The 23,491-nt window shown below is 47.4% G+C and overlaps 3 pseudogenes; all 3 read left to right on the top strand.

Annotated features, from left to right (window-relative positions):
* Positions 1–9,569: 9,569 nt before the first annotated feature.
* LOC136662739 (5S ribosomal RNA) lies at positions 9,570–9,688 on the top strand (annotated as a pseudogene).
* Positions 9,689–9,717: 29 nt separating this feature from the next.
* Positions 9,718–9,840, top strand: LOC136662989 (5S ribosomal RNA; annotated as a pseudogene).
* Positions 9,841–9,869: 29 nt separating this feature from the next.
* LOC136662627 (5S ribosomal RNA) lies at positions 9,870–9,992 on the top strand (annotated as a pseudogene).
* Positions 9,993–23,491: the final 13,499 nt, after the last annotated feature.

Here is a 23,491-nt window from a genome sequence, read left to right as displayed (position 1 = left end):
CCAAGTGTCTCTTCAAACTGGGAAAGGCCATGCTGCACAGCCTGCCTCCAAGCAGGCCGCTCAGAGGCCAGGGTTTCCCACTTGTTGAGGTCCACTCCTAAGGCCTTCAGATCCCTCTTGCAGATGTCCTTGTATCGCAGCTGTGGTCTACCTGTAGGGCGCTTTCCTTGCACGAGTTCTCCATAGAGAAGATCCTTTGGGATCCAGCCATCATCCATTCTCACGACATGGCCGAGCCAACGCAGGCGTCTCTGTTTCAGCAGTGCATACATGCTAGGGATTTCAGCACATTCCAGGACTGTGTTGTTTGGAACTTTGTCCTGCCAGGTGATGCCGAGAATGCGTCGGAGGCAGCGCATGTGGAAAGCGTTCAGTTTCCTCTCCTGTTGTGAGCGAAGAGTCCATGACTTGCTGCAGTACAGAAGTGTACTCAGGACGCAAGCTCTGTAGACCTGGATCTTGGTATGTTCCGTCAGCTTCTTGTTGGACCAGACTCTCTTTGTGAGTCTGGAAAACGTGGTAGCTGCTATGGGGAAAGGGGGTTGCTTCATCCTTGTCCTTCTCCCCACTTGTGGCTCCTTATAGGCTCACAGGTCAACTAACTTCCTCACCAGTCAGCATCCTCACAACCACTGACTTTCAACACTGGCCTGCTCCTGCCTTATAAAGGCTTGCCAGCCCAATAGGTACCCAGATAGGAACCCAGATAGGTTCCTGGAACCCAGGAACCCAGACATGGAGGAAAAGAGAGTGGTGGGCTGCAGTGTTGCAGTTTAACTCCGGCCATTATGGGGGCTTCTGCTGTACATCAGAGATCAGGCCAACAGTGTCTTCAGAATGGGAGATGCCCTGCTGGTGCAGGGGAAAAGGTGCCTGAACTCTATCCCCAGGATCTCAAATTCAAGACCCATATGCAGTCAAATTTTGTGATTCATTGGGATTAGGTTCATGGAAACCCCAGCAGATATTGAATCTTTGGATAGGGAGTCATTGATCCTATGGGATTAAAGGGGTGAGGGGGAGGGGATAATTAATCTGCAGCACCAAAGACCTTCAGAATGGTAGCAGAGACTTTCAGAATGCAGCAGGTAGCTTTAAAATGGTGTCTGCGAACAGCTTCAGGGATATCAGGGATAGCTCCAGAAGGGTTGTAGATGCTGCAGAGACCTTCACAGTGCAGCAAAAAGGTGGGAACAGACCGTGAATGGCATGTGATAGGTCACACTCTTGGGCCCTGTGGATGATCGTATCCACGAGAACGAAGTATACGAGTGACGAGGATTGACTGCAGTGTCTTACAATCACACATCTGAATGCTTTTGAATATGTGACTTGGGAGGAGAAAAAGGTCCATTTCCTTAAATCTCTCATGTGGGTTTCTTGCTGGGTGAATCAATCCTTGCTCTTTGCTTCTCAAAAAGATTGGAACATCAGTGATGAAGGGGAACGCACGCAGGGGCGACATATGATCCCAAAGAGGCAGAATAAAAGGGTACATAGCTCTTGCAGACCAGGAAAGATGTGGGCCCTTTGGGTTTTTTTTTTTTTTTTGCAGCGGTCCTGTATATTACCGGGAAATATGAGATCCATCAATTTGACTGACCCTCCGGTTCAGTGGGTATCCACACAAAGGGAAAGGTCAATGATTTGCTTACTACCCTCCTGGCTGGATGTCAAACAGCAGGAGAGGGGAGGAAAAGATACTTCTATGCAAAGTTCTACATAAATCATCTTGGCCAAATCAACCTCTCCGACTTTCTAAAAGGCATCCTGACGAGGGTCTTATCAACAGGAGAAATCTCCCACTCATTGGCAAGGATGGGGGTGGGGTCTCCCAGGAGCAAGAGTGGTGCCACTCTGATCTCATAAATATCTCACCCTTTCAATTGTTTTAAAAGAGAGCCTTAGAGAAGCTTCACAAGTTTGATTTATAACCACTGCGGTAAAACGACAATATATTCCAAGAAGCAGGCAGGGGGATGACGACGCACCACTCTTCCCACACATCCAGTGAACAAATATGAACATTGGAAAAATCAAGAAAGCTATAAGTGATGGCCGTGTCTCTGTGGGGGCAGGGAAGCCCCAAACCATTAGAATCAAAAACAAGAGCCATGCTCAGCACATAAGAACATAAGAACAGCCCCACTGGGTCAGGCCATAGTCCAAATGGATCTAGTCCAACTTCCTGTATCTCACAGCAGCCCACCAAATGCCCCGGGGAGCACACCAGATAACAAGAGACCTGCAAGGCTTCCTGGGAATTGTAGTTAAGAACATAAGAACAGCCCCACTGGATCAGGCCATAGGCCCATCTAGTCCAGCTTCCTGGATTTCACAGCGGCCCACCAAATGTCCCAGGGAGCACACCAGATAACAAGAGACCTCATCCTGGTGCCCTCCCTTGCATCTGGCATTCTGACATAGCCCATTTTTAAAATCAGGAGGTTGCGCATACACATCATGGCTTGTACCCCGTAATGGATTTTTCCTCCAGAAACTTGTCCAATCCCCTTTTAAAGGCGTCCAGGTCAGACGCCATCACCACATCCTGTGGCAAGGAGTTCCACAGACCAACCACATGCTGAGTAAAGAAATATTTTCTTTTGTCTGTTCTAACCCTCCCAACACTCAATTTTAGTGGATGTCCCCTGGTTCTGCATGTTCCTAGGAGTTCCCAGTCTCTTATTCAAAGCTTTACATTATTGCTTTGTTGATGCCTTACAGAGCCAGCCCTCCATGAGGCTGACTGAAATGGACGCCTCAGGGCCCAATCCTATTCAATCTTCCATTGAATTTCCATTCCATTCTATTCAACCGGTGCAGCCGCAATGCAACCCCAAGGTAAGGGAACAAATGTTCCCATACCTTAAGGAGGCCTCTGTGACTACCTCCCCATCACAGGATGTAGTGCATGCCCTCTTGGCACTGCTGCACTGGCACTGGAAAATCGGATAGGATTGGGTCCTCAGGTGGCAGACTGGAGGGTTTCTACCACCTCCCTCCACCCATCTCTGCCATGCCTACTGTTCTCTGAACTCAGATCGGAAGAGGAGTAGGAGAGGAAGTATAGAGGAGAACATGACTAACATTCTAGCCCATTATTCTACAGTGGGCACTCATTTCCTAAAGAACATAAGAACAGCCCTGCTGGATCAGGCCATAGGCCATCTAGTCCAGTTTCCTGTATCTCACAGTGGCCCACAAAATGCCCCAGGGGCATTGGCATCCCGTGGGCTTGGCATCCATGAATTTCAGTATCCCTGGAGGCTGAGCCTGCAACTGGAGGATCTCAGAGGATCTCCCAGATGTAACTTCTGGTGGCTTCCAGCTATGTCCAAGAGCTCCTCTGAGGCTCTCCAGCCCTGGGTTTAATTAGCCGCTGAATTTGGTGTCCATGAGAAGTCCTGGCTCAGTTGGTAGAGCTGCCACCTTGTATGCCTGAAGATCTGAGGCTGCCAGTTCGAAACAACCGGAAGTACCCGAGAACTGACGACACGCTGATATACTGATGAGCTGACGCTCGGTGGCAGAGAGGAGTTGCCGTCAAGTGGAGCGTGGGAGGCAAAGGGCCAGAGAGAGGCCAGACCGGGAAGGAATCCAGCTGGAACGGGGCGTTCTATGAAAGACGAGAACTATTCAATTGTAAAAATCCCTACGGGGATTTAGAACACCTGCCTTTGTAAACCGCCTTGGATTAAAGTCTGAGGAGAAATCTGACGACCAAAGGAAGGCGGTATATAAATAACTGTATAAATAAATAAAATAAGTACTGAGAGCCCACTTTAGTCGCCTCTGTAATTCTTCTGCTCCATTCCTTTCTTTCATTGAATTAATAAGGATATGAAAGGAGGAGGAGGAGCAGTAGTAGCTGACAGGCCATCAGGTCACTGGGGCAACCTTTAGCATGCCACCTAAGACTGTGGGAGATTTGGGGTCAACTCTGCCCTTGTTTACACTTTATTGAGTCTATAGGTGCTTCCCTGCCCATGGGGCACATTGATTGAACTTTTTGGATTCTCATTTTGGTTCTTCTCTCAATCTCCCAATAGACCTCAGAAAAAGGAGAGGAAGCAGTTAGCAGGCACCCAGTCTGTCCTGGCTCCCTCAGTCTTCTCCTTCCAAAGAAGTAAGGCTGTATCAGCCATTTGTATTAGGGGAAACAAGGGCAAAGCCTGAAGGGCACCTGCACTGGGCACTACACCAAGGGAACGTTCCAGGGGGAGAATCTGGAAGTGTTTGCCTTGCACCACTTACGGTTGTCCCTGGAGGAGGAAGTGCTGGTGGCTTCGTGTCCCCATTCCTTCTCCAGCGGAAGCTCTCATTTGAAAGGGTGCCCATTCAAGGGGCTTTCAATGGGAGAAGGAATAGGGATGCCAAGCGATCAATGCCTCCTCCTTTGAGGAGAACCCAGAAATGATGTCACAATGTCTCTTGACGCCATGATGTCATTGCCCTGGGGCTTCTAGTTACGCCCCTGGTATTCATCAGCACTTTCCCCCTCTTTGTTGTGTATATCTCTGCCCCCCTTTCTCTCCAGTTGACCCTATCCTCCTCATCACACAACCTAGAGAGCAGGACAGAGTGACCAATGAGAGGCTACAGAAGGAGCTTCTCATAACCACCACGTGTGTTCAGTTCTCTTGACCGCGCTGCAGACAATGGGCAGACATTCACACCCAGACTCCAAAAAAAGAAGCCACATCCTTTGCTTCTGCTGTGTTTCTCTGGGCTTTGCAGTGGGGAGATTGGGCCCAGCGGGGCTCTCCAGGAACCAGCATATGAGCCAGTTCAGAAACAGTCTCCTCCTTCTCTCACACCTGGGAAATCTGAATGAAATCAATGCAGAAAGCCATGAGTGTACAGTGTCCTTCTTCAGGCAAGCAATCAAGTGCAATTAGATGGTTCCGTTGCTAAATTTGATTGCCGAGGGATCCAGGCGCATCCCCACTGAGACTAGGATTAAATACTCTTCAGGCCTATACAAGGAAAGTGATCTGGTCAGCTTACATACACGTCCAAAAGCCAGTGAAGTCCTACTACTTTTAAGTAAATAAATAAAGTGCACAGCAGGAGAAGAGCTTCGGTCAAGTGTGATGGAGGACCCATCTTCCCTCCTCTCTCTCTCGTTTCCACTGGGCCCGATCCGCCCTGCCATGCCTCATCTTGGAATGATGAAAGAGGTGTAATGAGCCCATGAAAGTCTGCCCCTTTTCTCCTGGAAAATGTGGGCAAGTGCGCATAGCGTCTCTGTGATGCCGCAGAAAAATCATTGATAGGCCCAATTCCTCTACTGCTCAGTCACCTTCTGCAGTAAAACTATGAAACCGGGAGTAGGAATCCACTGGAAGAAGAAAAGATTAAGCTGCGTTTTACTAAGTCAGGCCGTTGGTCTGGTTATAGGGTGTTTGCAAACAGGACGATAGAGTCCTGGCGACATGCATCCTGGTCATTCGAACCCCTGGATATTTGCTCCCGGTTTTCTGTATCCCGGTTATCTGTGTGCCGCTGCAACTGGGCAACAAACTCTACGGCGGCCACAAACCCCATATTGTATGTGCTTGGCCTCTTATACCATCATAACCTTAACCCTAACCTTACCTTTATGTTTTAGAAATTAAAAAAAAGTGCATCTGATATAAATACGGGACAAAAACAAACAAAAAAAGAGATAAACCACCAGGCACAAATGTCCAGGGACACTAATGACTTGCACACATTTGGCCAGGACACCGTTAGGACACAAAGGTCCTGTCACTCATTGATCAACACAGATTGGCAGCAGCTGTCCCAGACCAAGGTCTTTCTCAGACCTACCTGAAAATGCTATGAATTGAAGCTGGGATTTTCTGCATACGGGCAGTCCAATCCGGAGTGCACGGAGGAACAGCAGCACCAAAATGGTGACAACTGACAACAGGAGAAGGACAACTTCTTCTGCAGGTGCTGAGAAGCTACCAGAGGCTATTTTGCAGGTGCCGACTTGAGAACTTCAGTGTTGGGCTTTTCAGACTGACACGGACAATAGGATCCAATGGAAGAGGCCTCTGCCGGTCGCACCCTCCTCCTGGGCTGGTTCCTCCCCCTGCCCCACCCTCCCCTACCCCAGAATGTCTCCCCACCCTTGAACATAAGAACAGCCCCACTGGATCAGGCCATAGGCCCATCTCGTCCAGCTTCCTGTATCTCACAGCGGCCCACCAAATGCCCCAGGGAGCACACCAGATAACAAGAGACCTGCAAGGCTTCCTGGGAATTGTAGTTAAGAACATAAGAACAGCCCCACTGGATCAGGCCATAGGCCCATCTCGTCCAGCTTCCTGTATCTCACAGCGGCCCACCAAATGCCCCAGGGAGCACACCAGATAACAAGAGACCTGCAAGGCTTCCTGGGAATTGTAGTTAAGAACATAAGAACAGCCCCACTGGATCAGGCCATAGGCCCATCTCGTCCAGCTTCCTGTATCTCACAGCGGCCCACCAAATGCTCTAGGGAGCACACCAGATAACCCACACTGCTTGAAAGCCCACACTGCTGCCTGATGCTCTTACCTTGCTCTGGTGGCCATGTGTCATCTTCCACCTGGCTCTGGGCCCAGTGCCGACTGGTGCTGGCCTGGCACTCCCTCCTCCCACAGTGCCAAAAGTACTTTATGGCACATCTATGACTCCTAGAGGTGGCACTGGAGCTCAGCGCCAGCGCTAAGGGAGTATATCAGTGGGCCCTAAGTATGTGTTCCGCCAATGAGCTATAGATGCTCCTAACATACATAGGGAGCTGCCTTGCACAGAATCAGACCATTAATCTTTCTAACGCAACATTGGTGACATGATCTGCTACCAGCTCATAAGACGGGTTGTTCTGGATCAGAGCAAAGGCCCATCTAGTCCTCTAGCATCCTGTTTCCCACAGTGGTATCCGGAAAGGAGAAGAAGGCATGTGTGTCTTTCACCATTGCTCTCCTGCAACTGGCATTAACAGGTATGCTATCTCTGAAGGAAGCACAGAGCCACTGTGACTCATGGCCACTTCCTTATGAGGAAAGGCTACGGCGTTTGGGCCTCTTCAGCCTAAAAAAGAGACGCCTGAGTGGGGACAGGATTGAGACATACAAAATTATGCAGGGAATGGACAGAGTGGATAGGGAGATGCTCTTTAGACTCTCACATAACACCAGAACCAGGGGACATCTGCTAAAATTGAGTGTTGGGAGAGTTAGAACAGACAAAATAAAATATTTCTTTACTCAGCGTGTGGTTGGTCTGTGGAACTCCTTGCCACAGGATGTGGTGATGGCATCTAGCCTGGACGCCTTTAAAAGGGGATTGGACAAGTTTCTGGAGGAAAAATCCATTACGGGGTACAAGCCATGATGTGTATGCGCAACCTCCTGATTTTAGAAATGGGCTATGTCAGAATGCCAGACACAAGGGAGGGCACCAGGATGAGGTCTCTTGTTATCTGGTGTGCTCCCTGGGGAATTTGGTGGGCTGCTGTGAGATACAGGAAGCTGGACTAGATGGGCCTATGGCCTGATCCAATGTGGCTGTTCTTATGTTCTTATCTTCATTGGTAGACTTGTCCTCCAGCATTACAGAAAGTGTTTTCACATGGAGGTGCCAGGCGTGCAACCTGGAACCCTTGACATGCAGAGCATCTGCTGTCCTAGTCTGTGAGTAGGAAGAAAAATGCACATGAAAACACACCTTAGAAGCTGTAAAAATTAATAAAAAAAAATATGGGGGAGGTTTTGCCAATGAAAGTACAAGGTGAGGATTCAGAGTTGTCAAGATTAATTGTAGGATGGATACCGATGACCTTTACAGTAGACTGAATAATTGCATTGTCATGGCTCATTATCTGACCTTCTGCAGACCATCCTTGAGGAGCACTAATGAGAGAGGGAAAATGTGTGTGTGTGTGTGTGTGTGTTATGAAAGAGAGTGCATCCAATATATTCATAATAAGTGACACTGAGAAACCAAGTGACATAGTGGCCATAAAATTGGGTGTATCACATGCACTCGAGCTTACACATATAGCCCTGGACTCCTTCATTAGAGATGCATTTTAACAGCAAACAGAGAGTGATAATTGGGTCCAGATCTTCTCCCCTCTTCTTTTAGCAATCTGTGGGATCAAGAGATTTCCATGCGTTGACGTTAATGCCAGATGTACAGCTAGGGCTGGACAAGCTCCCTTTGGCTCCCTTTGTAATTAGTTTGGTTCTTCTGACAAAACGGACCGTGGAAAGGGAAGGGTGGTAGCAGGAAGGGAGTGGAAGGCTTCCATCATTATCCAGGTCTCACCGTTAATTAACCTGCAATCCTGTGCATACTCTCCTGGGAGTCAGCCCCATTGAACAGAATGGAACTTATTCCTTAGTAGACATGCATAGGGTTGGACTGTTAAAGCACAATGCTATCTAGATCTCCCCCACTGATGAAGCCACACCTGCGTTCTGGGGGGGGGGCAGTCCCAGAGATCTCCTCTAAGTAAGCAAATGCAAATTCTGGCAGTGTAGCAGGCCCATAGAATTGGGCAATTAGATTTCTTGTTCTGGTTGGCAACCTTCAGCCTCGAAAGACTATGGTATAAGCCTACAGCACCCGGTATTCCCAGGCGGTCTCCTCTTCTTCTGAAACACGTTCCAGATGCACGTGACTGGAAAACAGGATATGGGACCAGATGAATCTTTTTCTGATCCACCAGAGTTCTTCTTATGTTCCTAAGAGCTTCAGACTTGGCTAGTACACTGAACTCCGAGGCCTCTTTGATCCTACTTCCACAGATGGAGAAGAGAGGCGTATGGCCAACTGTGCTACCAGTTCAAGGTCAAACACAGAACCAGAGGCTGAAATGGAAATGTCCTGCTTTTTTATCCCACCTTTTGTTTGACCGGTAAAAGGCGAGCAGGCTTGAGTGCCCGATTCTCATTTGTTGGCATCCAGAGGGCTGCGAGAGTGTCATGCATATTTTAGCAGCACCTATGATTACATGGGTGTCTCGGGCACTCCACTCCCCCGTTGCCGAACTGTGAATGCCTACGTTTAAAATGTATTCTAACAAATTCAAACTGTTTTCCCCGTGCAATCAAAGATATAATTATAAAGCCCATTTTCAGATAAACTCATATTTAATGGCAATTTGTCGGGATAGGTAATGAATCTGATTTGGCTGCTGTCAAAGATGCCCAAAGGCAGGTGGCTGAAGGCACGGCGATTTAGCATAATTAGACTCCAGGGGATAAACAGCAGCAACCCTAAGCACCCTCATTAGGAGTCCACAAATTCTCTGGGGCTCTTTGCTGAAAGAAGATCCTTTTAATATATCTATACATAATAAGGGGAGGAAGTGGTAGAGGCCTGTCTTTGCTAGCCTACCAATTCACAGATTCTCATGGGTCACTCTCGAGGAGTGGGTCCGAATCAGGGCCCGTGCATCTATGAGGTGGACTGAGATGGATTGATGGGGGCACTAGGGGCTGCCACCTCCACTCCTCACTGGCTCAGAACCAGCATGCAAAGGCATTTATGAAAGCAGAACAAAGTTCTGCTGTTGTAAACTGGGTTTTGGCAGTGTTACCCTGCACATGCCCGATCTCGTCTGATCTTGGAAGCTAAGCAGGGTCAGGCCTGGTGAGTACTTGGATGGGAGACCGCCTGGGAATACCGGGTGCTGTAGGCTTATACCATAGTCTTTCGAGACTGAAGGTTGCCAACCATCTCCCTATACTGAACACTATCTCCCGATCTTGTCTGATCTCGGAAGCTAAGCAGGGTCAGGCCTGGTGAGTACTTGGATGGGAGACCGCCTGGGAATACCGGGTGCTGTAGGCTTATACCATAGTCTTTCGAGACTGAAGTTTGCCAGCCATCTCCCTATACTGAACACTATCTCCCGATCTCGTCTGAACTCGGAAGCTAAGCAGGGTCAGGCCTGGTTAGTACTTGGATGGGAGACCGCCTGGGAATACCGGGTGCTGTAGGCTTATACCATAGTCTTTCGAGACTGAAGGTTGCCAACCATTATGTATGTGTGTGCTGCCGGCAAGCACTTTAGGATCAGGGTAAATCAGATGGCAGCAGGGGCAGGGGATGGTTGAATATGGGGGATATGGGGCAGTGACAGGGGGTGGATTGAGGCCAAGAAGGGGCAGTATTGGCAGAGGAGCAGAGGTGCCCATATCCTATCCCCCTTCTCAGCTTTGATCTGTCTTCCCGGGCCACTCAGACTTGCACTGGCAAAGTAGCTGGCACAGATCAGGGTAGACCTGGTGGAGCAGTGCAGGCTTATTCCTGGACAAGGGAAAAAATGTTCCCTTCCCTGGAGAAGACCTCCGGGGCCTGAAATTCCATCACAGGATGCAGAGCATGCCCTGTTGGTGGTTACAACAATGTGGTAGAGTTAGTTAGGATTGGGCTGTTGGGGCCTGAACCAGAGCAGTGGTAACCAGCTCACACATCACATTCATGTTGGCAACCTTCAGTCTCGAAAGACTCTGGTATCGCGCTCTGAAAGGTGGTTCTGGAACAGCATCTAGTGTGGCTGAAAAGGCCAATTCGGGAGTGACAATCCCTTCCACACTGGGAGCAAGTGCAGTCTGTCCCTGGTCTGTCTCCCTGGCTATGGGCCTTCCTTCTTTGCCTCTTGGCCTCAGACTGTTGGCCAAGTGTCCCTTCAAACTGGGCAAGGCCATGTTGCACAGCCTGCCTCCAAGTGGACCGCTCAGAGGCCAGGGTTTCCCACTTGTTGAGGTCCACTCCTATGTATTGTATTGGCAACCTTCAGTCTCGAAAGACTATGGTATCGCGCTCTGAAAGGTGGTTCTGGCACAGCGTCTAGTGTGGCTGAAAAGGCCAATCCGGGAGTGACAATCCCTTCCACACCGGGAGCAAGTGCAGTCTGTCCCTGGTCTGTCTCCCTGGCTATAGGCCTTCCTTCTTTGCCTCTTTGCCTCAGCCTGTTGGCCAAGTGTCTCTTCAAACTGGGAAAGGCCATGCTGCACAGCCTGCCTCCAAGCGGGCCGCTCAGAGGCCAGGGTTTCCCACTTGTTGAGGTCCACTCCTAAGGCCTTCAGATCCCTCTTGCAGATGTCCTTATATCGCAGCTGTGGTCTACCTGTAGGGCACTTTCCTTGCACGAGTTCTCCATAGAGGAGATCCTTTGGGATCTGGCCATCATCCATTCTCACGACATGACCGAGCCAACGCAGGCGTCTCTGTTTCAGCAGTGCGTACATGCTAGGGATTCCAGCACGTTCCAGGACTGTGTTGTTTGGAACTTTGTCCTGCCAGGTGATGCCGAGAATGTGTCGGAGGCAGCGCATGTGGAAAGCGTTCAGTTTCCTCTCCTGTTGTGAGCGAAGAGTCCATGACTCACTGCAGTACAGAAGTGTACTCAGGACGCAAGCGCTGTAGACCTGGATCTTGGTATGTTCCGTCAGCTTCTTGTTGGACCAGACTCTCTTTGTGAGTCTGGAAAACGTGGTAGCTGCTTTACCGATGCATTTGTTTAGCTCGGTATCGAGAGAAAGAGTGTTGGAGATCGTTGAGCCAAGGTACACAAGTCATGGACAACCTCCAGTTCATGTGCAGAGATTGTAATGCAGGGAGGTGAGTCCACATCCTGAACCATGACCTGTGTTTTCTTCAAGCTGATCGTCAGTCCAAAATCTTGGCAGGCCTTGCTAAAACGATCCATGAGCTGCTGGAGATCTTTGGCAGAGTGGGTAGTGACAGCTGCATCGTCGGCAAAGAGGAAGTCAGGCAGACATTTCAGCTGGACTTCGGACTTTGCTCTCAGTCTGGAGAGGTTGAAGAGCTTTCCATCTTAATGTGCCATAAGGCACATCTGCGGATATTACTGCTGGCCCAGTGCTGGAGCTGGCCTAGCAGGAGCCCAAGCTGGGACAGTGCCAGTCAGAGGCAATCCACCACTAGGTGCTCCAAGCGAAGTGCCTGGTGGTTGAGCATCCTGGCACCTGTTCTGGGATATCCAGCTCCGAAACCATTTTGGGTTTGAAAGACCCAAAGTGGTCTTTTGAATGGGACCCAGAAACAAATCAGGAGCCCACAAAGTCAACTGAAAACACTAACAGAGGGGAGAACATTTTTACACCTTCACTTGCTGCTTAACTGTTAATGTGGAAAGCAGCTGTGACAATTGTCATGGCCATTCCTCCGTTGCGTTGGTGTGTGTCCCCCCCTTCCTTCTCTGTTTGCTTCGACGTGCCTGATTTGATATTAATGATGCACAGTCAGCTGCCACCGTACCATCTGCCCTGCCAGCACACTCGTGGCGAGGGACCAAGGCGGCCGCGGTCCATTTGAACAGCACTGACGGCCGCCGGTGGGAATCTCTGGCTCGCCGATTGAAGCCGGCAAATGGCCGCTGAACTGGAAATGTGGCCGGGGTCATCCCCACAGACTGCTTTCTGACACTCCGCCAGCTCATCGAGCAGACACGGGCCCATTTCTGGGGCAATTTGCTCTTCAATAAATCAGAAGGCCCTGTTTACGGCGGGAGCCGGATGGCGACTGGGAGAGGCTGTTATGCGGAAAACGCTTCTGAATTATGAACTGTTAATAGCAGTCAAGCCTCAGTGTTCGCACAGGTTTCCCTACTGGGATCCATCTCCTTTTGGTTTCTGCCCTGCTATTAATTTGCTCTGATTGCCATGCTGGCAATAAAGACCCTGAACCTGTGAACCTGTGGCGAGATGGCTGTATGGGTGTCTTTTTTCTCAGCACCGTGATGTTCAATCAGCAAATGGTACAGGGGTAAAAAATGAATGGAAAAAATCATTGCACTAGGTAAGGCACATGAAACGTGTAATGGGACACAGATCCTTTGTTATACGTGAAGCTTTGTTACTCCAATAGGTTGGGCAGGGGAAAAATTGCTTTATTTTGAAAGTGCAGTACTTCAGCTTATGGGGTATTTTGAGATGTCAGCCTGGGGTCTCCAAACTTTTCAGCCAGAGGGCCGCAACCAATATCTGGCATGGTGTCAAGGGCCGGGGGGGGGGAATTGAAATATAAAATTTAAATAAATGCATTAGAGATGGAACTTAATGAATGAATGAATAAATAAATGAATGGGCTCAAATTTACTGATTTTTTTTTCCAAGTACCAATACACACCACAGAAATAAGGCACACACTCATATGTTCCCCCATTCCCCTCCCCCCCAAGCAGCTTACTTAAATATATAGGAGTCAATACCTCAGATCCAGCACATCATGGGAAACACTCAGACTGTGTTCTGAGGTTGGGGGAGACCTCCCTGACTTAAAGGGCACAAAAAGTTACTTCAATTTTTTGGGAAAACCAGGAAGTGATGTTTTTAGACCCTTAGACCACCCTCTGGATGTGACTGGAGTTGTCAAGTGGGCCAGAGTCTCTTAGGGGACCAGATTGGCTACAGACCAGATTTGCTGCGGGTTGCATCTGGCCGCTGGGCTAGGGTTTGGAGACCCCGGATGTAAGCTATAAATCAGGTAGTGGTAAGTCATGATGACTGTTGGCAAGCTCTGGGTTTTAGAGGTAACCTGTCTCTGAATGCTAGGTGCAAGGGACTGGCAACAGTGTAGAGATATCTTGTTGTCTGATTGCTCCGAGAGCAGGACTGACTAAGTCAGTTGGACCAATTGCTTCCAGTTGGGCCCTGCGTCTAAGGGCCCCTCGGACTAGGGTAATCTACTCTAGTCTTGCTTGTACACTTACAAGTGTTCAATTTTATATGAAAATCTGATTAGATCCATTTGGGCCATTAATGCACATGCGCTTTTTAAGCACACATTTTGATTGCTTTCCATTTTAGGGGTTTAAAATTTATAATAAATTTTACTGAAATCTCTAAGATCCTGCAGAATGCGGTGGTGACAGGGACGGGAGGAGCGCAGATCAGGTCCGGTCGAGCTTAGGTCCAGCGGTGGTAGCACACACCAAACCCTAGCCCCCTTCTCAGGCCTGGTCCACCTTCACAGATCAACTCAGACTTGCACCGACTATCAAGCCTGAGCAGGCCTCTGGAGGCTGTGCCAGTGCTGCTGCATTAGTGTGTAGCAAGTTGCACATGCCTGATCTCATCTGATTTCAGAAGCTAAGCAGGGTCAGGCCTGGTTAGTACTTGGATGGGAGACCACCTGGGAATACTGGGTGCTGTAGGCTTATACCATAGTCTTTCCAGACTGAAGGTTGCCAACCAAGTTGGTTAGGACTGGGCTGAAAGCCTAAATGGACATGTTTTCAGCTGCCACCAAGACAGTGAAATTGATGGAACCACTTGGGCACAGCGTATCATGACTTGGTGCCACTTCAGAGAAGGCCCTCTCTTGTACTACACCACCAGATGTACTTCTGCTGGGGGGGGGGGCAAAAAAGAAGCCCTCTCAGTTAATCGAAAGAGGCATTTGGGCCTCTTCAGCCTAGAAAAGAGGCGCCTGAGGGGGGACATGATTGAGACATACAAAATTATGCAGGGGATGGACAGAGTGGATAGAGAGATGCTTTTTACACTCTCACATAACACCAGAACCAGGGGACATCCACTCAAATTGAGTGTTGGGAGAGTCAGAACAGACAAAAGAAAATATTTCTTTATTCAGCATGTGGTTGGTCTGTGGAACTCCTTGCCACAGGATGTGGTGATGGCGTCTGGCCTGGACACCTTTAAAAGGGGATTGGACAAGTTTCTGGAGGAAAAATCCATTACGGGTTACAAGCCATGATGTGTATGTACAACCTCCTGATTTTAGAAATGGGCTATGTCAGAATGCCAGATGCAAGGGAGGGCACCAGAATGAGGTCTCTTGTTATCTGTTGTGCTCCCTGGGGCATTTGGTGGGCTGCTGTGACATACAGGAAGCTGGACTAGATGGGCCTATGGCCTGATCCAGTGGGGCTGTTCTTATGATCTCAGGTCATGGGCCCCACATGGGGAAAGATGGTCCATTAAGCAGTCTGGTGCCAAGCTGTTTAGGGATTTAGAAGTCAAAACCTGCACCTAGATTTGTGTCTGGACCAGTAACCAGTGCAGATGATAAAGCAGAGGTACGATGTGCTCACCACACTTTGTGCTGGACAACAATCATGCAAGAGCATTCTCCACTATTTGAAGTTTTCAAACAACCTTCAAGGGCAGGCCCATGTACCGTGTATTGCAGTATTCCAAATGTAACGTGACTGACACATGGACAAATATAGTCAGGTTGGACAGACATTCTGTCCTTTCTTAAGGACATTGCAGGAGCATTGCCCTACTGGACAAAAGCATCCTGGACTATAGTTGACACCTGGGCAACCAGGTACAAGACTGGGTCCTGGAGCGCTCCCCATCTGCAGATCTGCTCCTTCAAAGGGAGTGCAACCCAGAACAGGATAATACAACCTGGATCACAGTGCTAGCCCACCCCATCCCAAATAGAGACAACAGAGATTCAACTAGACATTCTATGATTGTCTTGGAGTTGTAGTAGAACGAAAGATGAACATGAGCCAGCAGTGTGATGCTACTGCAAAGAAGGCAGATGCAATTTTAGAATGCATGGGTAGTGCCATGCCTTCCAAACAGTGAGAAGTTGTTGTTCCGCTTTATTCCGCTTTGGTTAGACCTCACCAGGAGTACTGTGTCCAATTCTGGGCACCTCTTTAAGAAAGACGCAGCCACACTGGAGCCGGTTCAGAGGACAGCAATGAGGATGATCTGGGGGCTGGAGAGCAAATCCTAAATTGAGGGAGTTTGGTATATTTAGCCTGGGGAAGGGAAGGCTGAGAGGGGATATGATAGCGCTCTTCAAATACCTGAAGGGCTATCATATGGAAGAAGGGTCTCAACTGCTGCTGAGAGTAGAACTGGACAGAATGGACACCAGCTACAAGAGAAGAGATTCCAGTTGAACATCAGGAAGAAATTCCTGATGGTAAAGGTGGTTCAACAGTGGAACAGATTCCCAAGGGAGGTGGTGGATTCTCTCTCACTGGAGAACTTCAAGCAGAGGCTCAACAATACTGCTCTAGGAAGATTTCCTGCTACAGGCAGGGGGGTTGGACTAGATGACCTTTTAGGTCCCTTCCAACTCTATGATTCTATGACATTTTGCATAGAACTTGTGTATTCTCTCCTCCCTCCCCAGCTATGACTCACTCCCTTTGGGTAAGTGGTGGGAGGAATTGTATAACAGCAAATCTGAATAGAGAACTTCTTTTTTTTTTTTCCTGGCTGCATACTCTGATATTTTTTGATGCCAAAGCCTAGCGATCTTGACTTGTGCAGTGTCAACATATTTTTCTCCCTGCTTGAGTCTGTTCCTTACCTGATGTTCCTCTGTTTATTTCCACAAAAGCAGCTGTCGCTGGCAATGCATTTAGTTTTATCCTCTTTCCCTTTCAATGTTCTTTGTTTCTGATGTTCCTCTGTTTACACTTGGATTTTTTTTGGGGGGGAGGGGGGTCGGGGAGTGGAAAGACAACTGCTTTGATTAAATCAATCAGCAACATCGTTTGCACTTCTAAATTACATCAAAATCCATCTCTGCAAAACCTGGGAGGCTTGAGGAGATGGCCAAAAAAAAAGAGAAAAGATTAAAGCGTTAAACCTTTGGGAACAAAAAAATAAAGGGAAAAAGTCTCGGAAATGTCAAACAGAAAATGTTTGGGGATGTTTTCTCATCCTAACCAGATACCTTTAGGCCAGCTGAGAACTGGTGTGGAAAGAATTACCACTCCTCTTTTAACTCCAGATAGATGTGCATTAGTCATGCATAAAATGCTTCCATTTGAATATTGCTTTTTTCTAGACAAATATGCTGGAGGGGCAAATATATCCTGTTGGGCATTGATTTTATTTTGAATGCACAGCTCAGGCGGGTTTCTAATCTAATCCCAGAGGTGGCATCTGAGAAATTGTTTGTGTATCACGAGAGATAGAAGTTAAAACTCTCCGAATAGCCGAGCCATGTGAGAATGAAGCCTACAATCTCTCTTCAGTTCAATGTCCTACTTATTTAATAGACCTACAGGTGGGCTATGCTATGTCATATCCAGATTTGAGTGTGGCAATATATTGTATGGGGAGGTGGGGAATTTGCTTTGTAGCCTGGTCTTCTAGGACGCTATGGGCCCAATCCTGTCCAACTTTTCAGGGCCAATGCATCTGCAATGCAGCCCCCCCTTCTTTTATTGTGGAAGACACCAAGTGCTCAGCAGTATTGCAGACTGAAATGGGCTCCCAGGTAAGTGAACAAATGTTCCCTTACCATGAGGAGGCCTCCATGACTGCCTTTTCACTAGAGAATACAACAGACACCCCTTTGGCATGGGATACATCAGTGCTGGAAAATTGGGTAGGATTTGATCCTTCATATGGTTAAAAAAAATACAGCAAGACAGTTGACCTGGATAGGTTGACTGGAACATATCTGTTCAGTTTTGAAAGCTCTACTTTGGCTCTCAGGCTGTTATTGGGCATAATTCAAAGTGCTGATTTTTAACCTTCCAAAAACTCAGTGGTTTGGGATTTGGATATCTAAAGAACTTCTTGCTCATAGATGAACTTACGTGTCATTAAGAACTTCTGAGGACCTCTCTAAGTGCCATCAGAACTAAGCAGATGGCCTCCAGGGACTGAGCTTTTTCTCAGTCTCAGTAGCTATGCCCGGATTTTGAAAAGCCAGGTTACTTGGCCAGCACCCATATTGACTGACTTCCAATGAGGTCCAAACTTTGGAGTTGCCCAGGGTTCTTTCCTTCCTTTAACGTACCATAATGTTGTGGTTATTGATTTTTTTTTTTTTACTTTTGCGGCTCTTGCTTCAGTAGTTCTTCACTGGATGTAAAATATTTACTTGCTATTTAGAATGATTTAAATATTGTCGTCGTCATCAATGTAACACTTAAACGTTGGTTCCAAACCAGTATAACTCAATTAAATACTATCAGAAAAGAATCAGCAACAGCACCGAAGGTCAAATGCATAAAATGTTTTCCAAACAAGCAAAAATTCTCAACTGGCTGTCAGAAAGCCAGCAGAGAGGAAATGGAGAATGGAAATGTGAATCTAGAATCACCTCTGAAGGCTGACACTGTCTAGGTTGTAGGCATATCCTGATCCCTGACCAAAGACCAAATTCTGGATTCTGCAAAAATCCAATATACAGGTGGTGCTCATAATCCTTGAGGATCCCTAGCCCTCCGACGGCCTTTTGAGGCCTTGAAACATCACTTCTGGTTTTCCACCCAGTGGCCTCTCAGTGCACTTTGAAGGGCCACTGAGTGTTGGGGAGGCCCACCTCCTCAGAGCTCAGTACACACTTCGGAGGTGAGAGGAATGGAGGGGGCAGACCTTTCACCCCTGGAAGGTCCAAGCTGAGCCATGTCTGGCTCAACGCGGGTCTCTGGGACCCATGTTTTTCCCGGGACCCATGTTTTCTGGGACCCATGTTGAGCCAGATCCGCAGATGAAAAATCCGTGGATAATAGTTGATACATCTTGAGAAGGTATAGACTTTTATATATCATGTACTGATATACATTGAGGCCCGATCTTCACAGGTATTACCAGTGATACTGTGATTTGTGTGTGTGTGTTGTTACCTCGTCTCCAGTGATTGCTGTGATTGTTCTTAACTTGAATAAAAATGTTCTATATATATATGGGTACATTTTATGTTTTTAAAATGTTTTTAAAATGTTTTTAAAATCCAGAGGCCAATACGGTTGGTTCCAGCGGCGTCGCAGGAGTTGCCAGAACGTGACTGTGTTCAGCCGTGAACTGCCTCAGGGACTCCGGCTCTGAATTTTGCCTCAAGGTTGACTCCTGAAGCCTTTTCCATAACTGGATGTAGCCACAAGGCAGTGGAGGTTTGGGATCAGAGTTTTCCTTCTCTCAGATGAGCTGCCTTCCCAGGCTGACGAGTCCCATCTACTTAGTGGCTGTTTAGTCGCCTCTTACGACAACCGTAACGCCCTCCTGCGATGCCGCTGGAACCAACCGTATTGGCCTCTGCCTTTCCATTGGACCATTCCAGCGACGTGGAGAGGGGGGATTTGCTGCATGGGTAACAGCCTATCCTCCATACCTACTTTACCCAGGCTTCGCGCACTGGAGAGGACACTCTGTTCCAGAACACTATTCAGAGCGTGATACCATAGTCTTCTGAGACTGAAGGATGCCAACAACAAATCATGAGCTGCCTTGAGTGCCCTTCATTGGATAGACAGGTGGGATATAAATAAATAAATAAATAAATAAATAAATAAATAAATAAATAAATGTATTGGAGATACATAGCAAAAGATCTAATGAGTCTCACCGATGTGCATATCATGTTTCTGGGAATTTCCTATTCTTGGATTATGATTTTTTTTATGCCAATAAAAGATTATTGATTGGTATTGATTGACAAATTCTGGATAGGCTTGTTGAAGCACCGAAATCGTTCTACAGCCACAGGTCCAATTAGCCCATCTCCGTCTGCAATAATGCTGAGCACCTGGCATCTTCCAGTGGAAAAGGACTCTGGATTTCTCTCTGTGGTCTCCACAGCGGAGGATCTCTCCGGTTAAGTGTTACTGTGCCCAGCCAACAGCTGCCATCTCATGCCCTCGGTGCCGCGCGCATGAATTCACGCTGCTTGCCTTCATTGATCGTAAGGTGATTCAGGTGTAATTACACAGTCCACAGCAGCTCGCGTCCTTGATTAAAGCCTCCTGTTTGGTCGGCGTTTGGATTTTATCACTGTCTCGCTGGTTGCTCTAACTGGTTGAATGTAAATGGAGGCCACAAGGTATTTTTCTGGTTTCTCAAACTCTAATTTCACTAATGGCCTCACTTGGGACAGCTGGTAGAGCAACAGCTGGAAATGAAAGAGGGGCGTGTGTGGTGGGGAAAGGCATCTACAACAGCATGTCTCTCTTTACTAAACATTGGCAATGTTCCAGAAACTTCTGTTCTGCTCTCACCTGCCTTTCCCAGACCCTGTGCTGGCCTGACTCGGCAGGCACAAACTTACCAGTCCCAGGTCCTGCTCCTGTGCGGGGCAGTTGGCGTGGGGTGACTGGTGCTCATCCTTGCACCAGCCTCCCCGACTCACAAGGAGACATATTTAAAACACATTTACAAATGTGCCTTATGGCATATCTACAACCCTCTCAGGCCAGCACAAGGGACTTGCGCCGGCCAAAGGAGAGCTTAGGGTTGCGCTTCACGTTGCATATATGTGTCAGAGATATAAAGTGACAGCAAAGTGTTGCTGTCTCGTGCGATGCTCTCGTGCTATGCTGTGCCCAGGTACGGAATTGTTGTGCACAAGTACACTTTGGTGAATGACAGTATCAGGGTTCATTTTGAAGGTCATCTTGGGAACTGGATCCATTGAGAATGTAGTAGACAGAAGACAAGTACAGCTCTACCTGGGGAATCTGTATTTGGGTCCAATTGTCTGTCTCGCTCAGCAAACTTCACACTTTCTCATCTCCGTTCAAATGTAAATATCTTTAGTTCAGGCTGGTGGGTTGTGACCCGCCACTGGATCCAGAAGCAGGGCAGAGCAATTCCCCTTGAGGGATAACAGCGATGTCACTGTTGCGACAGCAGCTTTGTAGCTACCAAGAAGCCTGTTTGTTACCTGAGGGGCAGAGCTGGCCTCTTGCAGGCTTCCGGAGGCTCACAGCACCCTCTGATGTCCTCCATGTAAACAAGCCTTATCTCCAATCAGCAGCGACTTCTGTTTTCATGGGGAAACTGGAAATAACTGCTGATCAGAGGTCAGGGTTGTATATACAGTATGGAGGACATTGCCCGATTTATCGATGGTATGTGACACCAAGTAAATTAGCCAAAATGTATGAAAGTATGTCCAATAGTTGTTGGAAATGTAAGAAACAAGAGGGAACCTTTTACCACATGTGGTGGACGTGTTCAAAAGTAAAAAAAAATATTGGTTACAAATTCATGCACATATACAGTTGATCTTAAAAACAAATATACAGTTGAAGCCAGAAGTATTTTTATTAGGTATGACAGATGAATATGTGGAAAGAAAAAAATGAAGTTTTATTTTTGTATATGAGAAGCGCTGCCAGAATACTTTACGCTCAAAATTGGAAGACTATAAACATACCCTCGATAGAAGAATGGTGGACAAAACTTATGAACTTTGCAGAGATGGACAAACTCACAACTTTACTTAAGGAGAACTCAACAACAAACTTCTTGAAAAATTGGAAACCAATTATTGATTTTTTGAAACAGAGAGAAGACAACGATTTGATGTATTATGCATTTGAAGATTGGTTTTGAAGGATTAGATAGTGGTATAGACTACCATTTGCTAATGTTTGGACCTTATGTATCTAAAATATAACTAGCAGGAATTTTTTGGCTTCGCTCTTGCTACACCATTAGAATATTGTTTATGTATTTGTTTATGTATTTTATGTTTATTATAGTTAAATAAATAAATAAATAAATAAATAAATAAAAAGAGGACATTGCCCTCCAGGAGCCCGCAAGAGGCCAGCTCTGCCCATCAGGTAACAAACAAGCCCCTTGGTAGTGATGGACGAATGGAGGTGAGTTACATTTGAATGGAGGAACCATCACTACCCCCTTTCCCACTTCCTCCCCCACCCACACAAACACTTACCTGGTTCTCAACTCCCCTGTAGGGATTTGGGAACCACTGCTTCAGTGGAACCAGGACCAATTCTGTTTAAAACTGGCCCCATTTTTTTTTTTTTTTAATGAAGATTATTCCAAGGAGAAATTGAGAATTGTCTTAGCAACTAAACAGCCATAACATTCAAGCAGTGTATATGTATGCAAAGTCCAAAATGCATCGGTCCAAATAGCACAGTCACAGATCCTGGACTTCAGCCATATTATCTTGACCTCTACATGTTCACTTTCACATGTGCACAAGGGACACCCATTCTCCATCTGATGGCCCTACAGAGATCCAATCACAGAGATGTTGGTTTTTTCCGGCTCCAAAACGACAAGTAATTAAATGTAAAGAAATCAAGTAACCAGCCCTTTGCTGTGCTATATTTCAAGTCCTTAATTGGATCCATAGCTGAAAGCTGAGAAGGTTCAATTCTGAGAATCAATGGAAAAAAAGTCAGTTGTGCAGGAAGCAGTTGAAAGGCGACAGCCATGTTCCTAGGCCTTTCCAGTTGATTTTGTTTGTGCTCCCAGCAGTAACGTCCATGGGGGAGTGCAGGCCGTACTGGGTCATGCACATGGGGGAGGCGTGACACTACTACTGGCCAAAATTTTGGTATTTTCGAATAATTCCATCATGTAATACAGCATTTGATGTGTGACTTTGTGCAGAATGCAATGAAACAAACCACACTGAAATTTCTCTATTCTATCAAAAGTTACAGCCAAGAAAACCAAGCAGGGTGGGGCAATGGTGGCCTGGGATGTTGCCCTACCCACTACATGGGAGGTGGTTCATCATGGGGGTGAAGCACTGGCCTCCTGCACTGGGTGACGCCAACCCTGGTGACACCAATGGCTCCCAGCAAGATGAGGCTGGAGACACTGGCCCACAGAGGTCCAAGAGCACACCTTACTCCAGCAGGATCCAGGACACCTGACATTCCAGGCATGGATGTGGCAGTTCCTAGGACTTTGGGCTGATGAACTCCATCTCCAACCTAGTGCTTGGGCCTGGATATGGGTACAGCTGGCTTTTCCTGACTGTTTCCCATCACATCTACATCACGTATTGGGAAGAATGTCTTGACAAGAGGAAGATGATTAACCAAATGGAAATTGGGCAAGAATTCAGATTATTACATGTCATCAGATCTCTTAATGACCACAAGTGGTCAGTGAGCCATCCAAAGGCACATGTCAGGAATGGTTGTGTGTCCAGATTGGAGGACAGCTGGGTCTATTAGTGAGATGGGAAAAATTCCTTAGTGTTTTGGGAATACTCCCAGTAAAACACCCAAAAGTTTGCATCACTCTTTCCCCCAATGTCCCTTAGCAACCAGGACATATACAAGTGGAAGTTCTTCCTGGTAAAGGACTGAGTGAGACTGGACAGTAGAGGTTATTACTCACATTTGTGACCCTCTAGCTTTTGAAATTGAAGGGTCTCATTCTTGTCTTGCTGGCTGAAAACTGACTCACGATGACAAATGCTTGCATTCGGTCGAGCGTCCTGCTTCTAGAGCTGCCATCAATAACAATTCAGACATCTCCAGCGTTTGGCTGAGCGGGATGGGCAATGACAGGGGATTGATAGTTGCTGGTTTTGGTGACAGCTGGTGCCGCCAGTCAGTTGGGGACCCATTTCAGAGTGGATCATTGCGTTCCTGCCTGAGCTGGGGACAAACTCTCAGCTCATTCCAAAACCGGCAGCTGTTGAGATTCTGCGTCACATCCAAGACCTTCTGCTGAGACTGAGAAACAGAACAGCAGCTAATAAGAAGCTATGCTAATTGCCGTACAACATTCCAATGGAGAATCAT

Source organism: Tiliqua scincoides, chromosome 11, assembly GCF_035046505.1.
Source record: "Tiliqua scincoides isolate rTilSci1 chromosome 11, rTilSci1.hap2, whole genome shotgun sequence".
Classification (NCBI taxonomy): domain Eukaryota; kingdom Metazoa; phylum Chordata; class Lepidosauria; order Squamata; family Scincidae; genus Tiliqua; species Tiliqua scincoides.
This window is presented reverse-complemented; position numbering and strand designations above follow the sequence as displayed.